Genomic DNA, 25985 nt, shown 5'->3' with positions numbered 1-25985 from the left:
TGTCTACTGATGTGGCTTGCAGACCCATTCTGGCCCCTCTGCCTTCTGACCATCCATTTTTCTGTCTTGCCAGCCTTTCTGGGAAGCAACATCAGACACCAGCCAGGGTGGTAGATTCTCTCTGCTCACCCTCTCAGGAAGCACAGAGAACCCCTCCTTCAATGGCCCCAGCTTTCTAGCTTCTGCATGGGCCACCCAATTCTCCCACTGTCAGGACTGCCTGGGCCGGCCTCCTTGACAGCTGAGTGGCCAGCCACTGTCCACTCCCTGGGATGCAGCACCACCTAGTGGCAGCTTGCAGCCTAACAGCACGGCTTGAGAAATTTCAGCAAGTCTTTACTCAATGAATATCAACCATAAAGGAAGACTATGCCCATTCCTCAGGGCTCGGCAGAAGATCATAAAGACAAACAAACCAATCCCTCAGCCATGTTCTGCACACCCTGGAAGCGCATGTCTAACAAGGTGCAACAGAAGCAGTTTTACTGGTACAACCTTCTAAATCAGATTGTCCAAGATCCATATCCTGGCTCTGCCACTTTCTAGTAGCCATGCTGTCCCCATGAGCCTCAGATTCATCTTCTGCAACATGGGAATAATTAAAAGTGTCTCTCTCAAAAGGATGTTGTGAAGATGAACTAGTTTAAAGTCCTGAAAACACTTAGCACACTTAGCACACTGCTTGGCAGACAGTAAATGATTTTTTTAAATATTTTTTTTAGTTGTCAGTGGACCTTTATTTTATCCATTCATTTATATGCAGTGCTGAGGATTGAACCCAGGGTTTCACACACGCCAGGTAAGCGCTCTACCACTGAGCCCTAGCCCCAGCCCTGCTAGTAAATAATTTTTAATGTATGATATTATTCGTGAAATGATAAATGATTAATTCAGGGAAGTTTTGTAAGAAGTCAGGAAAAGGTCAACCCAGCTATGTATTGGAATTGTGATGGAGAGGATGTTGGAAGAACAGAGTAGTCCCTGCAGGAAATGCAGCTCTGAGACCATGAGCAAGTCAATAACTCTCTTTAGGTCTCATGTGTGAATGGGGGCAAAGTCCATCAAGGTAGGGCACTCAGCTATAGAGCCCTTGGGGCAAGAACTTTGAGCAATAACATGTACAAGCACCTACCATGTGCCAGGCTTTGGGAATTCAGAGATGAAAAGATATAGTCACTGATCTCAAAATATCACTATCTTATATCATAGAGAAAAGAGGTGGTGGGCTTCTGATCCCCACACCAAATCCAGGTGAGAGCAAGAGCCATTTATTAGTAATGTATCCCCAGCAGACAAAATCTCCAGAATCCCAGGGGGCTGATGATGTAGCTCAGTGGTAGGGCACTTAACTAGCATGTATGAGGTCCTGGGTTCAATCTCCAGCACTGCCTTCCCCACCCCACCCCCGAAAAAAAGGATCCCACCCCCCCTGTAAAGCATTCCAGGAATCTGATGGCAGATCGTGACCAGGATGCAGGCCCGTCTCAGTCCTCTCAGGCTGCTTCTCTGCAAGGCCTCTCCAGCTGCAAGCCCTCCCTTTCTCATTCTGGTACAGAACTGGAAGCGCCCGGATACAAGGTTCATGAGACCAAGGGCCCTGCCATCTGGCTCTCCGATGGGGCCAGCACAGTGCGAGTGCCTGGGACACAGCAAGATCCGAAGTGTCTGCTGAGGGCTGGGGATGTAGCTCAGAAGTAGAGAGTCCCTGGGCAAGACCCTGGGTTCAATGTCCAGCACCAAAGAAAGAGGCATACATGAGGCACTGGGTCCGATCCTCAGAACCACATAAATGTAAAATAAAGATATTTTTTAAAATAAATATTAAAAAAAAACTAAAAAGTAAATATTAAAAAAAAAAGATAAAGAGGCTTCCTGAGTGGATAGATGAACAAATTAAATTTTTAAGAAGTAATCCACTTGGGACCCTTCTTCTTAGACCCGGCAGCATTACTCACGAGACCCTTCAAAACTATTCCATCTTTCACGATCTCCGTCTAGAGGGTAAAGTATATTTGGAACCTGTTGTCCTTTATGTGTCCCAAGTTAAATAAGCTCCTTGATGGCAAGAACTTTCTTTTGTTCGTGGAATTCACAAATCAAGGGTTTATTACACTAGCAGGCTTGTCCCCAGCTCCCATGCTAGCTCCTTTTCCTCTTGCAAAGGCCCCCAGTCATTTAAAAAAAAAAAAAAAAAAAGGGCTTGTGTCACAAGATAATAAAATTCATGATTCTTTGGGTCAGGGGCCTCTTCCCTCACATATTGACCTCCTCATAAAATCATGGGGTAACTCAAGAGGCAAAAGATCTGGAAATTTTAGAATGATACGTTATGTTCAAGTGCAGCGTGATAGAAAACATACTTACCAGTAGTGCACAGGGAAAAAAGATGGGTATGCCTTTACTGTGCCGTGAAATAATGACAAGATTTAAAATTTCAAGAAAGAACTTAAAAAACAAAAAGTGTAAAACTTTGTAATAACATAAAAATTCCAGAACTGAAAGATATAATAACCCCAATTAGTAATTTAGTGGTTAAGCTTCACAAATGAATAGACAGAAGTGGAAAAAATAATACAAAAGTTACCCCCCAAATCAGAATAAATCATGGAGAAAGAGAAAGGCAACAGAAACTACATAAGAATGTAAGAGAAATAGGGCTACAAAGAGAAAGTCAAACGTCTATGCAATTCAAATCCCTGAGAAATGGGAATGAAGCACAAACAATCTTTGAAGAAAAAGTGGTTGAGACTTTTCCAAAATCAATGAAAAAGCTAAAGCCACACAGTAAAACTGTGAACAACAAGTGCATGGATCAAATATTAAAAAGCAGCCAGAAGGGGGGCTGGGGTTGTGGCTCGGCAGTCGCTCGTCTAGCATGTGCAAGGCCCTGGGTTCGATCCTCAGCACCACATAAATATAAATAAAGAAAGATAAAAACTTTTAAAAAGCAGCCAGAAGGAAAAGGAAGATTATTGTTAACAAATCTCCTAAGAGAAAGATGAAAGCCAGAAGAAAATGGGAAATCTTTTTTAAGTGCCAAAAAAAAAAAAATAGCTGCTAACCTAAAATTCTATACCTAGCAAAAATATTCTTCAGGAATGAAAGTGAAATAGAATTATATCCAGACATAGAAAAACTGAGAGAATTTCATCAAAGCAGACCTATACTAAGGAAAAAACTGAAGAGAGTTTTTTTAAGCAAAAGGAAAACTGCATTGCATAAAAGTTCCGAAATTCAGGAAGAAGGGCAAAAGTGGTAGATGTAAAGAAGTGTTGGTCGTATAAAACAACAATAATGACGTCTATGTTGAATAAAATAGATGGCAACAACAACATATGTCTGAAGACAAATATATTAAGTGTTCAAAGGTCTTTATATAAAAATGCTTGTTGGGGATTCCTGCCTCTAAGAGAGAGTAGCAGGGGTCAAATTTACTCCCCTGCCTGAAACAATTTAAATAACAGACCAAATAAATGAAACAATGGTTTTCAAGGCATTCGACATTAGGCAATAAAAGACAGGAATCCTGGAGGGATGGGAACAAGTGAGTTGAGCCCTCCGATTGCCCTGGCTGACTGCTATGAGAGAGCTCCCAGGAGGCAGTGCCCAGGAGGGAAGTCTAGGAAGAGCAGAGAGTTCTGCCTGAGATCAGGGGAGAGGCCAGGCAGCTAGAACTTCCAGGTAGAGTACCAGGAGCAGAGACTGACACAGAGAAAGAGCTCCACCATCTGCAGACCTGTGAGAATTCAGTGAGATACAATTAAATACATGTACCCAAGGAAAGTACCCCAACTTGGTGGGGGGAGGGGAATCCGAGAAAATAAGGATAAAGAATGCCTGTCCCCACAGCTAAGCTGGAAAATGGTGCAGTTCATGGGACATTTGGGTAGAGCACCTAGCAGGACCTTGTCTCAGTAGTGGGGAATATTTAGCCCTAAATGAAATGGTGCTCTAGCTCTACCTGACAAATCTTAAAGGCAGAATTCCAAAAAAAAATCAACCCGTTTCCAATTAATTCAACTGCATCACAGAATAAAGTTCAATATTTATAGGAATTCAATTTAGGCAGCACATAAAGTGTAAAATTCACAATGTCTGGCCTCTAATCAAAGATTACCAGGCATGTAAAGAGAAAAAAAAAATACAATCACTAAAGTTGAAGAAAACCAACAACTGGAAACTGACCCCCAAAATGCTACAGTCACTGTAACTGTATTGTAGATGGAAGACATATACAAAGGGTCACAGTGAATTTCTAGAGATGAAAATGATACCTGATTACCCAGAGATGAATACAATACCTGAGATGGGAAGTCACAGAGTTGAGAAGTCACGGAGGGGATTAATGGCTGATTCGGCTGCGCTGGAGAGAGGAGGAGTAAAGGTGAAGCTGTGGCAATGAAACGTGAAGAAAATACAAGAGAATCGGTGAGACGTGAGACAACCTCAAGAAAGCCAACAGTCAAGCAAATCGGAGTCCCCTAAGCGGCCAGGAGAAGGGATGGAACTATTGGGTATGTGACCGTGGTGCTAGGTACACAAATCTACATGGACCATGAAGTTACATGGGACCACAGAATGCATCTTCCTACAGAGCTGTAGGATGAAGTCCTCTTTTCTTGCCAATTTTCAGTAGATGTAGGTTGCCCTCAGTTCCCTGCCATCTGGCCTTCTCCATCAATGCTCACAGGTGACTTTTCTTCTTTGAGACTAGCGAGCACACGTGGAAAGTAACTATGTGAGATGACAGCTGGTTAATCTGCTTCACCGGGGTGACCACTTTACCACCTCTATGTGTCCCACATAATATCCTGTTGTAAACTCCAAATACACACTCATAAAAGATATTTTAAAAATAAAAGATTATCAGGAAAGTCCTCTTCTTCAGTCAGCTAAGACAGAGTCCCACATGAAGACAGAGTTATGAGTGTGACACCCATCACTGTCATATTTCATTGCAAGTCACAGGCCCCAGCACACTCAAGGGAAGGGGACTGTGCCGGGGTATCAATGACCAGGGTGCGGCAGCCACACTACAGCAAACAGGAGTGATTGAGGTTCTATGTGGAAGTAGGGGAGTAAGGATACTGATTTAGCTCTTAATTTTTTTAGATTAACTACACTTGTTAAAGTTTCTAAAGTAACCACTAAATGACAGAACTAAGGTGCCTAATTCCAAATAAGTGGCAGGGGAGAACAGGTGTCCACAACACAAAAAGAAAGGAAGAGGAAGAGGAGGAGGAAGAAGGAGAAGGAGAAGGAGGAGGAGGAGGAGGAGGAGGAGAATAATCAAAGAAAACTGGGCCAGTAGAAAACTCAAAATAATATAAATAAATCCAAATTTATCAGTGGCAACAATAGATGCACAGATTAACTTCCCAGATAAAAGATAAACTTTGTACAACTGAAATTTTAAATAACCTTAGTATAAGCTATGTTAAAAAAATTAATATGAGAACAATCCGTGCACTATGATTCCACTTGAATAAATTTCAAAAATGTTCAAAAACTAAATATATTGGGTTGTTTGATACATACATTCTGTGGTAAAGGAAAAAAAGAAAAAGTAAACATAAAATTTAGGATAATACTAACCTCTGGAGGTAGGGAAAGGAAATTTCCAGTTTATTAAAGTGGAAATTTGGTACCATTCTGAACTAAGTAATAATAAATGCAATATATAAAATAATTTCTCAAGCTCGATGCACAGTAGTGTTTTTACTCTTCATATCTCAAGCTTGATGCACAGTGTATAAGTTCCTTGTGTTCTGACTCTTCTACCTTTTACATGTACAGGTATATAATACTCCTTTTAAAACTTATTAAATATTTCAAATTTATTGGCAGCCTGACAGTTTACTATTTTCTTGACTCACAGAAAAAAAAAATCAATGACTGGAACCCTGAGAAGAGAGGCCTCCCTGCCTCCCCACACCCCCCAGGACGGCTGTGAACTTCCCAAACACCAGCTCAGAGCACCTACGGGGCGGAGTCTCCACGGACACAGCTCAGCAGAGACAGAACAGCGATGATGGCTGAACCCAGGGACCAGCTCATGCAGGGCCTTGAGGGAGGACCAAGGGACCCTTGATCCTTTCTGCCTTTCCTTGAGCCTGGCAGATAGCTAAGACGACCTCTGCACATCTCAGAGTTCTGCTTCAGGTAAGTCATTTCACCACTTTGCTTCTGCTCAGCCCTGCTGGGATGATGAGGCCCATGGTTTAGACTCTGCTGTGGCATCTGGGGCCTTCCCGGCTCACGAAGGACGTCATGGGGGCAGCCCTGTGGGGAGGGTGGTTTCCAGGTCCCACTTTGCTCTGCGCTGGGGCCCACAGCAGTAGGTCCGTCCCGAGGGTCCCTACACAATAAGCAGGACAGAAGGACTGGAACACAGACTCCTGTCTTCCCATGGTGGCTTGCCTCCACCAGACCACGCTCAGCCAAGCACAGGCTCCGGACCCAGTGGCCCAAGCTGAGGCTGCCAGGAGAGGAGGCAGGGAGGCTGGGGAAGACAGAGAGGTTCGTCTGCACTGGGAGGAAACTACTTCCTACCTGTCTAGCTCTGGGGTCTTAGAGAAGTCCCATTTGCTCTCTGGGCCTCCGTGTCCTCATCTGTGAACTGGGTATAATTTGGGCCCCCCCCTCAGGACAGGGGTAGGATGAGGAGGTGATGCAGGGGGGAGTCTGCTGAGCTACACACAGTTCTGCCTCTATTCTCAAATCTGGCCAAGGCTTCTCAGCTCTTCTCTCCCCAGTTAAGTCAGAAATTCTTCCCTCCCTGCCCAAACACGCTCTTGTCACACCTTTTATCCAGACTAGACCGGGGCTCACCTGACTGGACTCGCACCTGGCCTCCTGAGTGGGCTTAGAGGAAGCCAAGGGCAGAGTGGAAAGAAGGGACGTGACAGGCCTTGCCTTCTGGACTTCGACCAGGACAATTCTCACCCACTTGCAAGAGGAGACAGCAGCACCTAGATTCCAGAACCTCCCTCACTTCCACACAGGAAGTGGGCCCCGGGTTTTCCTTATTGCCCAAAGAATGCTATGCACCCTAGCACCACCAGGTGGCCCCGAGGAGTCAGGCATGGTCCTGGGTAGAGAGAACGCAGGCCAGCCTCTTAACCTTCTGGAGGCCCCAGAGGTCTTTAAGAATCCCATAAAAAGTATTGACCTTCTCCCCAGAAAAATACCCAGCACATACCCTCCCCACCAAACACACCCCCCGGGTGCCCTAGGATTTCTGATAACTCAGCCCAGGAAGCCAGCCCTGGCCCCAGCCACCCCCTCACTGTCTAGATGCTAAGGGACACCTGCGCCTCCATTGGTGCTCAGACCGTGCCTGTGCCCACCCTGGGGAAATGGACAAGATGCTTCACCAATGGAACCTGAAAGAAAGAGTAGCCTGTTTGAAAAGAGAGGCTCATAAAAGCAGGAAGGACTTTGTGGTTTGGAGAATTGTAGACTGAGATTACTTTTAAAAATCAGTCCTTTTCCCCATGCCCACAAGTCAGGGTACAGAGTGGGAGGGAGGAGTGGGCTGACTTGGGACTCAGACCACTCCCTTCTCCACACCCAGGGGGCTGCTTGGGGGGTCTCAGAGAGACCACACACTTAGGAGAAAAGGCAAAGCTTCCCAGTGGACACTCTCCTACCCCAGGGGGACTGGTTCCCCCCAAAAGACTGTTAACTGACCAAGAATCCAGGAGAAGGAATAATAAAAGCAAGTTCAAATGCTGGGAGCATCATGGAATGGCAGACGTGCAGTAGAACCAGCAAATACACAAGGCCAGCACCCGCCCTACCTTCTAGCACCTTCCATGTCAGTTCGTTAGCCCCAGGGATCTTTCTACCAGCAAGTGTGCTAGGAGTGCTGGACTCAGGACCGGGGTGTGCTGATGGTGAAGACCCCGCCCCATCCTTCTAGAACTTGCACCCAGCAGGGAGGCCAGACACTAAGCTCTGCAGCAGGGGCAGTTGAGGGAACCTCCCTTCCAGCCAGGGTGTCAGCGAAGCCATCACAGATGACCTGGGACTTGAGGAGATGACGTCTCGGAAGGACAATGGGTGGTATTGCATTGGCACTCACATGGGGGTGGCCACAGGAGATACAGCCAGCAGGACAGCACGTAGAACATCCTCATGTGTCCAGCCCTTGGGCTGTCTTCCCACCAAGGAACCTTGCTGTCCTCACCTTCCACTCAACCCCCTCCCCAACCAGGCGCACCCCTCACTTCACACCCCTCTACCCTGGACCACGGGAGGACACAGGAGTACTGCCATGCCATGTTCAGCCACATGTTGTGTGTGCATTCCCAGGTGCTCTGCACGATTCCAGGCACTGTGGGAGGCAGACACCATGATGAAAGGAAAACATAGCCTTCCCTCATTCGTACAGGTAAGAGCTTCTTAGAGTTATCTCTGCTCTAACCCCCCTCCCCAGCTCCCACTTTCTTGCATTTATTATCAGTCGTCTTGAAACATATCTCCCATAAATGGACCCAAAACCCAAGAGTGGTCCTGCAAATGCAGTACCCAGGGGGTGGGGGGATGTCAGCTCCTCTTGTTCCCTGATCCTGGACTCAGTGAATGTGGTTGAGAAGGGTAGGAATCAGGTCTTGACTTGAATGTTTATGCTAAATATTCAGATCGCCAGAGCTGTGAAGGCGCACATCTGCGCTTTGAGAAACAGAACCTCAGCTCCAACTAGCTTCAGCTCAAATGGAAATTGTTTGCAGGATACTAACAGCAGGGATGAGCAGGGCCACAGGAGCACCGGGCCTTGCGATCCGGCACCACTGGCTTCCTTCAGCCCTCCTCTCTGCAGAAGGTTTCTCCAGGCTGTGAGGCATCTAGTAGCTTCTGAGTTTGGGGTGTTACTGGTTGGCCTCAGGCAAGAGAGATGTCTCTCAGAACTAATCCCTGTCCTAAATTGCAGGAAAGGGACAGTTGGGTCCAGCCCAGGACAGGAGTTTACCCTGGATCCATCAGTTGTCAGCTGAAATTAGAGGAGACAACAGTTCCTATCATGACCTTATGGAAGAGGTGAAAATAATTGAAGTTGGGTGCAGCAGTGCACGCCTGTAATCCCAGCAGCTCGGGAGGCTGAGAGGGGAGGATCGTGAGTCCAAAGCCAGCCTCAGCAAAAGTGAGGCACTAAGCAACTCAATGAGACCCTGTCTCTAAATAAAATACAGCATGGGTCTGGGGATATGGCTCGGTGTTCAAGTGCCCCTGAGTTCAATCCCTGGTAACCGCCCCACCCCCCCCACACACACACACAAAAAAGTAATTGAAGAGATGACATTCAAATTGGTGTCCAAAAGATGCCATTGGAGGTCTAGTCCAGACTGTAATTTGTCAGAGGAAATTGGGGTACAAATGAGGGTGGTGTCTTGCATGATGAATTCATGATTAAATTCAAGGAAGTCTGTAGCATGTGGCTGGGTCATCTGTCAACCAGATTTCTAGTGAATTAAGAGGATGCATGCCAAGCTCATACTTATCCATGGCAAACAACTCATGTGATAAATTTATGTGGTGGCAACTGTCATTTTTCCAAAGCCACAACATGATCCTGCCCTGATTTTACCCAGCCAGGGAAAGAGGAATTCTTGGTAATTCCATTCCAGGATAAGCAAAGATTCCTATGAAGGATCCAAACAGTTGCATTTTAACTCTTCTTGATAGAAGCACTTTCTGAATGGATTGTCCACAGCTCTGTCTCCTTAAAGAAATGGCAATGAACAGATTTCAGACATTTCTTCACATTTGGGGGTGATTTGTTTATTCTGTGATTACTTACAGGGTGACAGCTTTGTGCCAATCCCCGTTCTAGGAAACCTCCAAGACAGACAGGATCCCTGTCTTACAATCTCGTGAAAAAAACTCTAAAAAATAAATTGCACTCATAATTAACCTCATCTGAGACAGAGGCATCAAGGAATATGACACACTGGAAATATTAAAGGGGACTCTGAAGGAGAAGACAAAGGGAAAGACTTCTTGGAGAAAGTGATGTTCAAGCTGAAACTAAAGGACAGTCCGAGGAAGCCAGGTGGAGGAGAAGGAAAGGAGGAAGGCATTGCTAATCATATATTTGATAAGGAACTTATATCTAAAATACATTAAGAATTCTCACAACTCAATAATTAAGACAACCTAGTTTCTAAAATGGGAATAGGATACGAACAGACATTTCTTCAAAGAAGAAATCTAAAAATGATCAGTAAGCACATGAAAAGGTAGTTAACATCAATATATCAGGGAAATGGAAATCAAATGCCAATAAGATGCCCACCAGGATGCCAACAATAATAATAAAGAAAGATGATGTGGTGAAGATGAAGAGAAGTTGAAACCCTGGAACATGTTGGTGGGAATGTAAATTGGTACAGCCACTTTGGAAAACAATATGGCGCCCCCTCAAAGTGTTAAATACAAAGTTCCCCTACGACCCAGCAACTCCACTCCTAAGTATATATCCAAAAGAAATGAAAACGGATGCCCACATAAAAGCACATGTTCATATCAAGATTATTCATAAAAGCCAAGTCATGGAAACTCCAGATGATCATCACCTGATGAATGGGTAAACCAAACGTGGTGTATCCATACAATGAGCTATTATTCAGTAGTAGAGAGGAAAGAAGCATTGATACTACTAAAATGAATGAATTCATGATACATACTAAAATGAACTTCGGAAACATGATGCTAAATGAAAGAAGTCAGTCACAAAGACCACGTATTGTATTATTTCATTTAAACAAAATGCATATAATATGCAAATCTACAGAGAGGGTAGATTTGCAGTTGCCAGGGCTGGGAGGATAGAGGAGGTGAACAGTCACTACTAGGAATACCCAGACTAATGGGTACAAGGTCTCTCTTTAGGGTGATGAAAATGTTTTAAAATTAATTGTGGCGATAGTTGCTCAACTCTGTAAACACACCAAAAACCACCGAAGTGTACACATTAAATGAGTGAATTCTGTGGCAGGCACATGAATTGTATCTCAATAAAGCTGATTTTTAGAAAGTGGCATTCTATCTTACTTCCCTAATCTGGATGGAGTCAGGTCATTACTCTGAAACATTTCATGGTTTCTGCTCTTTTCCTATTTTCCTTATTTTTATCCCACTTATCTATCTGGATCTATGTTTCTTGTCTGATCTGCCTCCCTTCCCTCCCCTCTCCTCTTTCCTCATCTCTTTCTGTCTGCTTTGGGGACCCAGCCTCCTTGCTATGGGGAAGTCCATGGACAGGCCACATGCATGTGTCCCAGGCATCTTCCCAGCCAGGGACCAGCTCACAACCAGCCTTCAAGGTCAGTGGGAGGCGCTCAAGGCTCCAGATCCAGCCTCATGCCCCCCCAGCAGACCCGTGAAACACAGGTGAGTTATCCCACTAAGCCCTCCCAGCCTCCCTGCAGATTCCGAGGTGTTAGCTCTCTGTGCTGCATTCCACACGACCATAATTCAGTCCTTGAGATGAGGTTCATTTCTCACAGCCTCTGTAAGTGAGGACTCTTGGCCTGGTTCCACTGCTCCTGGGCATCAGGATCTTTCTCAGGGAGCAGTCAAGGTATTGACTGGGGTTTACCTCTCGGGCTGTTCCTGGGGAAGGCTGCTGTCCCAAGATCACTCACGAGGCTGCTGAGGCCTGTGGCTCCAGCTTTCAGCTCCTGGTCAAGTGGGCCTCTCTCCAACATGGCGGCTTGCTTCACACCAGCCAAGAAAGCAGAAGGGGAAGAATGGAAGCAAGAACCCAAGTCCCAAACTTTTATAACTTGAACCGCAAAAGGAGCATCCCGTCACTTTTGCATGTCATGTTCATTAAAAGCAAGTCATGAAATGCAGCCAACACGCAAGGGGACGGGATCCTACCAGGGCGCGAATACCAGCAACCATACCAGAGCTGCCTCTGCATTGAGCAAAATCTGCTATCTTAATCCACTAAGTTTGAGCATGGTTTGTAATACAGTATTAGACAACTGGGAAACACCCAGAGGGGGAAGAGCTCAGAGGACAACTGTACTGTTGAATAGTTACCATGTGTCAGGAGCATTTAACAGATGGCAAAACTGAGGCTTAGACAGGGTTAGTGACTTGCCACCACTATGAATGGCAGAAAAAGAATGAAACCCAGCTCTGTGGAATTCCACAGCTCCTGACCTTTTCACTATTCCACTCTACTTCCCGTCCTTTGGAGAGAAATAAAATCCCAAACCTTTTGAATGTTCAATAGTTCTTTAACCATGACTTTTTACCCCCAATCCCTAAATTTAACCAACGGAGACTATTTCTACATGCGCTCGCCATCCACACCCCTTCGGCTCCTAGTTACAAAAGACTTTTCTCTGAATGCAAATTCTGTGTTTTATGAAGCTGGCAGGACCAGTTCCCCGTGCTTAGCTGGATTTTCCTCCATAAAAACAAGCTTTCTGGAATACTATCACTCGCCCATGATGAGGACGTAGATTCCAGGAAGTTGGTTTCAAGCACTAAAAAAAGAACATGAGGCAGACATCTGCTGGAATGGAGAAGAATGCACCCACCACCGATGTCGCTGGGCCACGCTCACCCTCCAGAGGTGGCCCAGGCGAACACAAAAAACTTCATGCTAATTAGTGCAACAATCCAGGATAGGACGGAGGCCAACTTTTTACTGCAAGCCTTTTTTGTACCAAATTTTTAAATATGTAACGTGCGTGCTAGTGGTCTTTAAAATCTACTTAGAGCTGGGTGTGATTGTGCACGCTCTGAATCCGTCACCCCAACGGAGAAGCTGAGGCAGGAGGATCACAAGTTGGAGGCCAGCCCTGGACAACTTAACAAGACCCTGTCTCAAAATGTTTAATTAAGCAAAATGAGGGATGGGGTGTAGCACAGTGGTAGAGCACCCCTGGATTTAGTCCTCTGTGCTGCTAAAAAGAAAAAAAAATGTATTTAGAAACTCATCCTGGGTAAGAGGTTTCTCTATTTAAGGGAAATGGAGGAATGTGTCAGAATAGATTCATGACTTGCCCTTTTTGGTGCTAATTCTGTGCTTCTCGAAGCACCCAGGGTGAGCTCAATCCTGGGCACTCAGCTGAGACTGAAAAAGCAGACAGATGGCCTCTTTGGGGGCCCCAACTGCCCACTGCCCGACAACACGAAGCCAAACCCTAGATGCTCAGGGCCTAAACAGTATTCTAAAAGACGAATCTGATCCAAAGACGACCCCACGCATGAAACCTTTCGTGGGATTGATGATAATCATGGTGCGAGTTATCATTCATTAGTAAATAAATTTAAGTATCGACATGGTTGGAGTTCAGTGTATCATTTTATTATTCGTCATCCATTCCTCCTGTTCCTTCATTCTCCTGTTCCCACTTCCCTTCCTCCTTTGGACTGTTTAAGCCTATTTTAGAATTCCATTTTAAAGTATCTGTTGGCTTTTTAGAGAGAAATATTTGCATTACTTTTTAGAAGCTGTTCTAGGGATTACAGAAGACTCTCCTAATTTTTCGTAGAGTTGATATTGTGTCTCTTTTCACATAAAATGCACAAACTTTATGCATATACCAGGATTTACCCATCCCCTACCCCACCCCAAGCACCCTACGCGGCAGTTGTCATATGTATGAAAATAATGTCATGTGTTCCACATGCTGTGCCTGCAGGGAATGCAATGATTTCCTCTTAAATGGTCACATGTATTTTAATTGAGAGGGAAAAAAAATAATCGTATTCATTTACCCAGGTATTCACCGTTGGTGTTCTCTACTCCTTCCTGGAGGTGCAAGTTGTCCTCCTTTCCCTTCAGCTGGAAGAACTTCCTTTGCTGACCTTATAGTTCAAGTCTGTTGGTGATGTGTGTGTGTGTGTGTGTGTGTGTGTGTGTGTGTGTGTGTTCACTTTCTTTTTTAATGATGTGTGTGCCTATGTTATGCATGTGGACACACTTACTTTTTTTGTGTGTGCTTTCTGGATAAGGAAGATGTCGGTGTTAACAGACACTAGACAAAGGTTATATTAGAAACTCCCTGTATTGTTTTAGTAACTCTTCTGTAAAAATAAATTATTTCACAATAAAAAATGTTTTTGTTAAGAGTTGCTCCAGTTTAGACCTCCACCAAGAGCAGACAGGAATGCTCATCTCCGCATATCCTCACCAACACTGAGAACCATCAAGCTTCCAATCTCTGCCCAGTGGGTGGGATTTTGATTCCCGATTAATTCATTGAGAGAGAACCTGAGCATCGTGTCATGTGCCCTTTACCCTTTTGCTTCTCTGTTTCTGGGAGCTGCCTTTTCAGTTCATTATTTCTCAATTTAGAGCATTCCTACACGGTAAATATTTTAATTCCCATTTTACAGCTAGAAAACTGAAGCTCAAGATGGCTAGCGTGCCCACTAATGACGGAGTGAGCTCAAGCAGCGAGGCCCAAAGCCCACACCTGTCCAACACCCAGGGCAAACTGGGAATTTGTCAGGTAGCCAGCTCCTCTCTGCTTCCTGCTGCTTCCCAGATAAAAAGGAACCAAATGACAGAGAATCCTCAGGCTGGTCCCGTTATTTTGATTAAAGATGAGGAAATGAAAGAAGTGATTAAAGTCACCGGAGTCACCCAGGGTCGGGAGAAGCTAAAGCCCAAGTCCATTGGCTCCCAGCCCAGGGTTCTCTCCGCCAAACCACGGGACCGTTAGGTGGCATGGGTCTGTCCTCGAAAACCTAGAGGTGAAAATTCATAGATATGATATTCCCAGCCTCCTATTTCCTAGTCAGGCATCCAGTAGAATTGAAGCAAATCAGCGAGGTTTGTATTCATTTTATTTTTCCACGATGAAAGTGTTATAGTTAAAGCTTCGTCCCAGGGTTTCATAAACTGACTTCCAGATCACTCACCTATAATCGAATCAAGCCTTTCTTGAAGCACACCGGTGGCGGCTGACCAGAACATAAAGCTGTTCCCCTGATCAGCCCCAAACAATTGCAAGGGCACTCCCTATAAGCCTGAAAACCGCAAAAGGGATGTTCAGGGGGTCTAGCCAATGCAAGCAAGCCAGGTTACAGAAGCGGGACAGTGGGAAGCCTAACCAATCCCAGTTAGCCCAGTCACCCCAGTTACAGAAACAGAGCCCCGTTACCCTAGTTACAGAAACAATACCCCATTAGGTAGTTCCATGTTCATAAAGGTTTCTATAGCAAAAGGAAAAGAACATCTTGCTCCAGTCATGACTCTTCTACTTGGCATGGTTGTTTTACAGGATGAAGTCATAAAACAAAATGGAGTCACATTTGTTCCTACTATCACAAAAGTTATCTGTTTTGAGTCAAGTATTGGAGACAAAATATGATTTTAATGAAGGCCTTCATTAACCTCTGAATGTATGGGAAAATAGATGCAGTCGTTTCTGTCCCTCCCCTGGTCATGTGACGTCCTCCTCCTTGAGATGACAGTTCAAGGCCACCTGATGTAGGACAACTTCCATTTTCAACTTGCCAGTACGTGCCAGGACGGTCCTTGATTGGTTTGCATTTCCACGTCGAGTATGGCTTCTGTGTCTGACAGAGTGCTGCCCAGGGGCACATGTCCCATTAAGACATGAAACTCTAGGGCGTCCATACAGTTACTTCTCTCCACAGAGCTCGGCACCAGGCTCTCAGCACTGCCCTGCTGTGTGCTCAAGTAAGACATAACAAGAATAACGAAAGCCACCATTTATTGCACTTCATGTGCACCAGACAGGGTTCAGTACTTTATGTGTAATTTGCCATTGAATCCTCCCAACGACATCTTCAAACTCCATTTTACAGATGAGATTCTGAACTCAAGAGAGGTAGGGTAATTTGCCCAAGGTCACACAGCTAGTAATTGAAGGAGCCAGAAATTGAATCCAGGGAGTCTGGTTTCAGAGCTCATCATGCTATTTAACTGTGATGCTTGGTCTGTGGGAGTCTTTATTGAATTAGTGCTTTGAGGAGTCAGGAAGCCCCATTACAAGAATACTTTGAATCATCCAAAACAAGAGCCATAAATATTGGAGGGAGAAATGTTTAGATAGTTCCTTGTGAATCAGCACGATCTGTGGCCTTGTTTTCCAGCCTTTAGTCACCCTCCAGTCACCCTTGATGTCTGCTGTGGCTGACTTAACCTGAGCTCTTAGTCACTTAATATCTTTTAAATGGACTCAATTGTTTTTGCTTAAGCAGATTACTTAAAAAGGAAAGTGACCTCATGTCACTATTGTAAATGGAAAAGAAGTATCATTTACTTTAAGTAAATGGTAACCTAAAAATAAACACCATAGAAACAAAACAATGTCAATAAATTACAGTTAGATGCTGTTGCTACCCAAGACCCTGACACTGAGCAAGTCTAGTTTCTCTCTTTGCTAAAACAGGAGAGATTTATCAAGACTTAAGAGAAGTGCTCATGTCAAACCAAGGCCAAAATGTAATCAGAAGATTGCAAGAAAACTGAAAAAAAAAAAAGGAATACTCTTCTGTAATTTAGGATTAGGGCATAGAAACCCTAATGGAGCAGGGGTCTAAAAATATGGATAAACATGTATTTCTACCTTACACAAAAGCCCAGCGGGAGGTAGACCACAGTGTTGTGAAAAAGCACCCCCTATAATGGAGTGCCACCAAGTGTGGCTTACTTGGTCATTTCCAGGCCCAAGACGGATGCTCTAGTACCTGCCATCACATTAGCTTTCCAGAAAGCAGGCAGAAAAAAAGGGAATATCTTTTCTCTTTTACAAGTTTTCTTACATTGACTTCCATGCCTGGTAGTAAGATAGCACTTAATCAGATGCAGGAGACCAGGAAATAAATGTAGACTTTATGCTGAGTGGACAAGTGGAGAGAGAGAGAGAGAGAGAGAGAGAGAGAGAGAGAGAGAGAGAGAGAGAGAGGAAGGAAGGAAAGAAAGGAAGGAGAAGGGGGAAATGAGATTTATAAAAAAAAAAAGAATTCTGTTACTAGAGAAGAAAAGGAAAAGGGACAGAAACTAGAACTCTCTGTGTTTTTAGGAATCCCTGTGCCATACTTGGGTGCCTCCAGGATTCACCCGTGGGGACCACCCAATCCTAGACCTTCTACGGACCCCTTCTCATGCCTCCAACCTTGGCCTTGACCCTGGCCTTGACCCCGGCCTTGACCCTGGCTCTGCAGGACATGGCTACTTCCCAGCTGGGGAAGCCCTTTCCCACCACTCGCATGCTGTGGCATCAGGCCACCCACTGGCCACCCTGCCCTGTGTCCATGACCTCAGGGATCGGGGAACTCCAGCAGTGAGGCAGAGAAGCACGCCCTGGCTGGGGACGCCATCAGACCTGGGTCTGCCCTCCAGGCTGCTGCCCATCCACAGTCCACTGTCTGAGCTTCTTCCTCAGTGAACCTGATAACGCAGCCACAGGCTGGAGGAACCCACCATTCTGCTCTGGCCGGAGAACTCTGTCCCCCTAAGCCAGTGTCAACCTGGAGGTGAAAACATAGGGCCAAGGATGGTCCCAGCCAAGGCCATCAAGCTGGTCAGGGAAACTGCCATCTCAGGTGACCTTGAATTACAGTCTATGGCTGGAGGGGAACAGCGTTGACAGCCTCAGAGGTGGGGCAGAAATGCTGGGTTACCAGCCAACGAGATCACTGAGATACAGGGTGCCACCTCAGCGCCCAGCAAGAGTCAGGCTTGTGAGGCAGGAGGTAGGCTGGGCCCCGACTCAGTGGCTCCACCTTCCCTCAACCAAAGACACCAGGGTTGGGTTTCCAGCTCCGTCCATGGCAGAGTGCTTTCCCAGAATGCATGAGGCCCAGGGGTTGGCCAGTACCATAAAATAAATATAAAAATAGATCAAGGTATAGATGTGGCTTAGTGGTAGAGCACTTGGCTAGCATGCTCAAGGCCCTGGGTTTGGCCCCCAGCACGAAAGAAAGAAAGAAAGAAAGAAAGAAAGAAAGAAAGAAAGAAAGAAAGAAAGGAAGGAAGGAAGGAAGGAAGGAAGACATTTTAATCCATACCCTTCTTGGAGACTTCCATTTTAAGAGTTCCTTGTTGATTAATTACACAAATTAATGTGTTTCCTGTGGTTTTCACCTGAGACTGGCAGAGGCCTGACGTTGGGCAGCCTGCTCAGATACTTGCTGGAGGAAACCCAGCACTTCAGAGGATCTTTTAAAGCATCAAACACAAGCTCCACTCCGGACACACTTTACCATCTTTGCTGCTCTCCAGCTTCCTCCCAGCTCGGAAAGAGCTAATCTCCTCCTCCAAGCGCCTCCCTGTCCTGGTGAGAGATCAGGGTTCTAGAAGGGAGAGCGGCTTAGTCAAGGCCACACAGATGTAGATAGAGAGATGGAGACAGGACTGTGTCATGGTCCCCCACTGGGTGGCCACGGTCCCCTGCTGGTTCTACACACTGCCCACTTCTCAACTTCCAACCCACAGCCCCGACTGGACAGCGTGGAGGCCAGATTGGCACTGTCACAGGGAGGAGAGGGACACCTCCCAGAGAAAGGAGTTTAGACTCGTCCACACCCAAGGATGTAAGGCAAAGGGACTCCAGGATCAGAAGGCCAAGGCCGTGCCAAAATGCCACCGGTGTCATAAATTAAGCAGCCAAACGTGCCCGACTTGTTCTAATTACCCAGCAGGCCGAGAGTGTGTCTGAAGGCGGTAGTCTTTGTGGTGTGGCCATGGCAGGGGGGAGTCGGGCTGTTCTGTGATCTCCTGCGGGGGATAAGTGAAAGTATCTTCTCCCCAGATACCATCTAGGTGGAGTACAGGCGCAGACCACCCAGGAAGCAGCTGTGACATGTCACATTTAATAGAATAAATTACATGTTTGGGTTCCCAGCTCCTAATGAAACACAGACTCCCTCACAGACGGTGTCCAAACACCCTGCGACACTGGCAGAGAACCCAGGTGTTAGTTTGGTGTACTTAGGAGCTACTCAACCTTGAGCAGGCCCCGGTGGACCAGACCAAAGGGGCGGATGTGTCATGAGGCACAGAGGACAGGGCTCTGGAAGGCTGGGGTTCCCCACTCCTGGGCCTTGGCATTTTCCAACTTAGGGGGCCTGGAAGAAGAGGGACGGTGCCGGGGAGCAGAGGCTGGCACCCAGCACAGATGAGCCCCATGGAGTGGGAGGAATCCGTCAGGCCTCACCCTTAGGAGGGACTATGTCATTTTTTTTATTACTTGATTCATTTTATTGGAAAACTTACCAAACAGGCAGATGAGCATAGAAGATACAAATCTACCACCTACCTGGCTTCATCAAATTTCACACTAAGCCTTATTTGCTTTAGATGTTCACTTTTACAAAATGAAACCATGACGGACCTGAAGCCCCCTGCATATTGCTCTTGCCATCTCCCTTCTCCCCAGAAGAAACATTCGTAAGTTTGCTGTTTATCATTCTCAAGCAGGATTTAGAGTTTTAATACATCTTTGTGAATCTACTTTGCTTCATTTTGAAATTTAATTGTCATTTTATTGAAAGGTTGAACCCTTTAAAAGGAGTGTAAGTTATGATAAGAATATGATATGCTACAGATTGAGGCTATCATCCAGGGAGTAGGTTAGTTATGGAAGGAGTGGGTTCCTGAGAGAGGACGAGTGTGGCCTCCATTGTGTCTGATTCACTCGCGCTCAGTGGCCCTTCCTCCACGGTAGGAACCAGCAAGAAGGCCCTTCCAGGTGCAGCCCCTTGATCTTGGACTTCCCAGTCTCCAGAAACACGAGGCAAATAAATATCTGTTACTTGTGAAAGACCCAGTCTGCAATGATCTGTTCTAGCAGGAGAAAGCATCCTAAGAGAACATCTATACACATTTCACAATACTCACCTGTATGTTTTCAAACTATATACAAATGGCATCCTGCTGGTGATTTCTTCAGCAACTTGCTTTTCCCACTCCACATTACATCTTTGAGATACACACACGTTGGTACGTGTGGCTGTAGTTCATTCATTTTAACTGCTCCATGGAAAAAAGTTTTATGATTATTTTCTGATTTTTTTTTTTTATGTTGCAGGAAGATTCTGTTTGTTCTCTGCAACATAGACCTAGAAATGAGGTGACTGGACATGGGGTAGGAGCACCTTCTGCTTTTCCAGCTGTTGCCAAACTTCTCACAAAAATGGTTTCTGCTCATTTGTTCTCCCACCTGTATAAGGTGAGGTGCCACATCCCCGACTACACTTGGTATATTCAAGACTTTACCAAAAAAAAAAGATTTTTGCTAAGCTAATGGGTCTGAAGTGGTAGGTTGCCGGTGGGGATTTGCCTTTTCCCATTCAGCAGCGGAGGTAAACACCTCTCACGACTATTTGGATGACCACCTCCTGAGGTATGTCCCCTCGTGACAGTCACGGGGGAGCGCAGACCAGCCACAGGCACTTCGTCCTGGTCCTCAGTGCCTCCCAGAATGCTCCTGAGCCTGGGAAAGAAGTTCGGCTCCCTGAATTGCCTGAGGGTAGAGACGGTGGAGGATGAAGGGAGAGCGGTAAGGCCCCAGCTGGGTTCTGTTGAAGACGGATGGGTGACAGCAAACTAGGAGGTCATTGTACTGTTCTTAATATGTTTGTATGTGTTTGAAATTTTCTAGACTAAAAAGATTTAAAGCAAAAGAGAGTTGCGACACTAGAGTCCCGTAGGTCTCCGGCATCCAGCCATTCGGTGGAGGAGGCAGGAGAAAACTGAAAAGTGGCCCAGGGGCCAAGGAAGAACCATGAGGGCAGGTCCCTGCAGCTAGTGAGAGGGACTGGAGGAGGGGAGGACCAGTGGATCTTTGGAATCTCGTTGGAAATGCCAGTGAAGGGAAGGGAACCATCTCTCTCAAAGCCAGAGGCCACCTCTGAGCTAAAACAAGGCTAGAAGGACTCCAGGCAGTGCCCCAGGGGTGATGAATGTCCCCGAGGCTTGGCAGAGGTGTGAGAATGCCCTAATTCCACAGTGACAAAACCGGAGAAAATTGAAGCCAAGGAGGACAGACACAACTTGACAATCCCACGGTTCATTTTCTGTTTGTTTTGCAAATAAGCATTTTTACCATGTTTTCTTTTTCCATTATATTAATACAATATGGCAGCAGGAAATGGCAGGTGACATTTTTGTTGACTGTTAGTACATATCTCTTACTTTTCTTCCCCTGCTCCCTTTGGTACTAAGGACTGAATCCAAGGGCACTTAACCACTGAGCCACATCCCTAGCCCTTTTTACTATTTTATTTAGAGACAGGATCTTGCTAAATTGCTTAGTCCTCACTAAGTGGCTGAGGCTGACCTTGAATTCATGATCCTCCTGTCTCAGCCTCCAGAACCACTGGGATTACAGGCATTTGCCACCACGCCCAGCTCTCTTGCTTTTTCTTGATTGCTTAAGAAAATTAATCTTGGCTTCACTATTTTTCATTATCTCCCCCATTTAAAGGCTAACATATGTCCTGGCTGGCTGTCTCTTCCCTGGGCTGGCATTGCCCACAGAAGCTCAGGGTTATAATATAAAACATAAATACAGCCACACCCTTGGAGCACCCAGCACTCCCAATGCTGTGTCTGCATCCTCAAGTAATCTGAGCATCACAACAGGCTCCTGCTCCTGGAAGCTGACATGGCATGGTGGCATTTTTAAATTTTTTAAAAATCCCATTTAATAGACAAAGAAACAAGGGGCCAGGGGGGTGTAGTTTGCAAAGACTACCCAGCTTGCAGAAGGCAAGTTCAAGTGGAATCCTCATCTCTGGCTCCCAGGTCAACCTCTGGGAGTCCAGGGTTGGAGTCCCAGGTCCAGAGCGGGGTATGGGAGGTCCAGAGGAGGCCAGCAGGACCCCAGGATGCCCAGCTCAGTCCAGGCCACAAGTAACAGGTTTTGGCTAATATACTTTCTCTACATTAAACTGAGTTTTTCGCTAACATTTTATATGATTAATTAGGAAGATATCTGATCATATTTTCTTCTTCATGTTTCTTTTCAAACCAGTACTATGCAGGAAAAATTTCTATGTATGTTGAATAGTGCCTTTTTTTTTAACCTTCAAGGTGTTTAATATTTTATAATTTAAAGAAAAACAAATCCATTATATAAATTTTAGTAAAGACTCATAACTACATATAAAAACTGTACAGGATTATGGATTCTATAGAAACCAATGTACATTAATGGAATCAGTTTTCTCAAGAACATTAATATTTTCACACCACTATTAACACCATTAAAAAGCTCAGAAATTATTTTTCTGAAGTCACTACAAAAAAATTCTAAATATAATCACATTTAAATTGAAAGACAAATTACAACGCTTCTTTTGTTTGGCAGCAAAGCATAACTAACAAAGCATGTTATCTTTGCCCATTGTGTACAAGGGTGGGCTATGACTTCATCAATGAAATTCCTCTTAGAAGACACCAAAAAGAAAACTGGTGGAAATTCAGTTCCACAATCTGAACAAAGTAAAAGCAAATTTTGCATATAATAATGAATGTACTGTATCAATTCAGAAAGGAGTTTGTGTTGGTGAGAAAAATGGAGACTCAACTCCTCAAGTAGTTCTATATTACATATTTGAATTATAATACCACCATTGTATCTAAAGTTGAGTTTGAAATATGGATAAACAAAATTGATTACTATTTTCCATCACATAATGCAGCTTTTAAAAAGTATACAATTATTAATTTTGCATTAGAAATATAGGTAATTATCTACTAGTTGAAACCATATACTACTGTTAACAAGCTGAGTGAAAAAAAAAGTACAAAGAAACATACATTTCATTCATTTGGAAAATGTAAAAATTTATGTACTAATATATAATCACTTTCTCTGATCTACAAATGGACAGAAAGCCTATTTATCTTCATGCAGATAAGATGTTCAGGATTCAATCACCAAAGCAAGCAACAAACAAAAAACCCTGTCAGTAATACACAAATGACTCTCTTTTATGGTTTCTATTCTTTAGCAGTCTTTGATGACTTCAAAATTTGCAGCTTTAGCTCTTTTATCATCATCTCCAACTTCTGTCTTGCCTCCCGTTCCTGTCTGAGTTCATCTTGGAGTTCTTGCTTATCAGCCTCAGCATGGTCCAATCTGTCTCAGCTCTGCCAACTGCTCCAATTTTTTTCTCCAAGTCTTTCTGTTCAACATAAAATTCTTCCATTCGTTGAGCATGTTCATTCTGCAAAGATTCAAGCTCTTTCTGCAAATTCTGTTGTTCTTCAGTGAGTTCCTTCATAGCTTTTGAACTACTCAACATTTCCACCTCCACCTGAAGTTGTTGCTTCTTTTGCAAAATTGAGTTCAGCTTCTCCTGTTGTTTTACATAAGTTCTCATTACTTCTTCCATGATTTTCCCCTTATCATCCTCACAAATAACATCTTTGACAAGAAATGAAGACGAAGCTTCATCATGCTTGCTTGTGTCTCTTGTGCAAGTAGCAGACTCTGATTTCTTTTTACTTGTAGAATTATGTGAGACCAATGGATCTAATCGACTGTATAATTCTCTATTTGTTTTTAAATCCATTTTCTCCTGTTCCTCAAGTGAGACATCTGGGTAAGACACTATTTTTTGGTGTTTATTATTAATGTGAGGCTTCTCTGGCTGTCTTGAAAAGGACTTACTTGCCTCTGTCTTTGTGACCTCTTTAGACTGGGATACAGCAGAAGTAAGCGAGACATTTGGAGCAACCACTTTATCACACATGTATAAGTAGTAGCTGGGATGTAAAAAAGAGTGTGTCTGAGAAACATGGTCACCTTCCTGTTTTATAACAGGATACCATGATTGTAATTCCATTCCTGGTGTTGTATCTGTCTTGGATTGAGTTCTCTTTCCATTTCTCACACTAAACTTCTCCTTCATTTCTTCTAAAATTATCTTCAGTTTCTTTTCTTCAGGTGTCCCCAAGTATTTTTGGTTCACATGAAGATAACAATGCCATTTGGCTGATTCAAAGCCCCAGTGGCAAGTTCTTTTGTCAGGTGATCTGAGAATGCATCACAAATGTCTGGGGTGCAAACATTCCACAGCACTCCAGACACTGAATACACGGAGCATCGGGCTGAACATAAAACTGAGGTGCAAAGAGACCCTGACATTTGCTCAAGCATATATGTTCCACTTCAAAGGCACTGCCAGTTTCCTTTAACTGGGCCAATGAGTTTTTAGCAGGAAGTACACTACCATTTTGAGGAAAAGTTCGTGGCCGCAATAAAGCATTACACAGTCTTTGTGCATCAGTTAATGTGATCAGCCCACAGGATGGAGCATTGAAAGGAAGTATTCCCAGGACCTTTAAGATATGAAGCTGGTCTGAAGTACACCTTGAACAATATATATATATAACTCATCACATACTGTATTTATTTGCTGAAGTGAAAATTCTCGGAGAACAGAATTTAAGACTTGGGGCAAACAGAGTCTCTTTTCTCCTCCAACTTGAAAACAAGAAATAGATTCCCCTTCCAAAACAGTCTGGGTGAGCTCTGTGGAGCTATCAGAAGGGATGAGCAGTGGGCCAGGAAGAACCTGAGGAGATGGAAGAGGCAAAAATACAGTAGGTGACATGCTTTCTTGGGAATACCGAGCAGAAAATGCTGCTGGTCCACCCAAAGAGCTCTGACTACTTAAATGGAATTGTGCCAATGTATGTTTCAAACTGGGATTTAAATTTAAAGGTTCATGCACAGAAGTACAGGTCCCCTTGACAGGCTCTCCATCAGTTTCCATAGGTGCTTCTCCATAGTCATCCAAGTGTTCCTTCTTTACCGGTGGTACCTTGTTTATCATTTTTCCATTTGCATGAATGTCTGTCATCATTTTTTTCACTGGGGGCTGCCATCATCTCCCATCCCATTCAGTTTTTTATTTGAGCCCTGAACTAAAGAGAAATTTGCCTGTAGGTTTTCCATTGCTATGCTATTGTGTTAAATAATTAAGTCTGAGATTTGCATTTTTATTTAGTTGCTTATTTGAAGAAGAGTAACTATCAAATACTTTTAACCTATTCATAAAAAATTATAAATTTCCAAAAGGAAATCTTCTTACCCAATAGATTTTGCAACTTTGTTTTGGTTCTGCTTATCCTAGTATAATTTCACTGCAAATACTACAAAATGTCTCTTTTTGCTTCTAGTAATAAATATAATCTTAAGAGGTACACTTCTGAGGAGGCTTTCCTTGGATTCTTCATATATATGTAAAATAACATTACCAATTTCTCAATTCAAGAGGTCCAGCTTCAATGCAATGGTTTGGTTAATCTTTTTTTTTTTTTTTTTTTTTTTTTTTTTTAAGCAAAGCATGTGTAAAGTTTATGCCATTGATGTTTCATAAAACCTAGACTCTGACACCAGTCAAAATAATGCAAACAAATTTAATTTTTACTGCCAAGATACCAAAAAAGGAGAGGGGGAGTATTCCCTCTGAAAATGGTTGGTTGGTCTGTGTTGACAAATTAAAGCCTTGTATAAATCTTCACCAATAAGGGCCTCTAGCTTCACTTGAACTTCTACAATCAAAAATGATACTTAACAAAAAAATTGCCCAATTGTCTTCAAGAATTACACTTCATTCTTCTTTAAATTAATCTGGAAGAAGAGAAAGGGGATGGAGGAAGAGTTACATTTGAATTTGCTCCAGAGGCCAAAGGGTCAGTTTGAAACTAGATTCTTAATCTTAAACTAAGTTCACTTTACCAAAGGTGACACTTGAATGATTTCTTCAAATCTAACACCAAGTAACTAGAAGAAGCTTCATTTAAATAGGAAGGTGGGCAAAGGGAGCAAAAATATCCCTCAAAAAGAGTAACGCTACTCAAATTCAGAATATGAAAAATCTTAAACAGATGATCTCAACCGAAACTCAGTACCAGAGGCTTTCTCAATTACACAACTATAACTAAAATAAAAATTATTTCATCTAATTTTTTTAAAAAAAACATAGTTTCATTCATCTCCCCCCCAAAAACATAGGAGTTAATG

General features: G+C 44.0%; 1 pseudogene; it reads right to left on the bottom strand.

Moving 5' to 3' along the window:
- Positions 1-22951: 22951 nt before the first annotated feature.
- LOC143386140 (ski-like protein) lies at positions 22952-24948 on the bottom strand (annotated as a pseudogene).
- Between the last annotated feature and the right edge of the window lie 1037 nt (positions 24949-25985).

This window comes from Callospermophilus lateralis, unplaced genomic scaffold, assembly GCF_048772815.1.
Source record: "Callospermophilus lateralis isolate mCalLat2 unplaced genomic scaffold, mCalLat2.hap1 Scaffold_113, whole genome shotgun sequence".
Lineage (NCBI taxonomy): Eukaryota > Metazoa > Chordata > Mammalia > Rodentia > Sciuridae > Callospermophilus > Callospermophilus lateralis.
The sequence above is the reverse complement of the archived record's forward strand: the minus strand, read 5'-3'. Positions and strand labels throughout refer to the sequence as shown.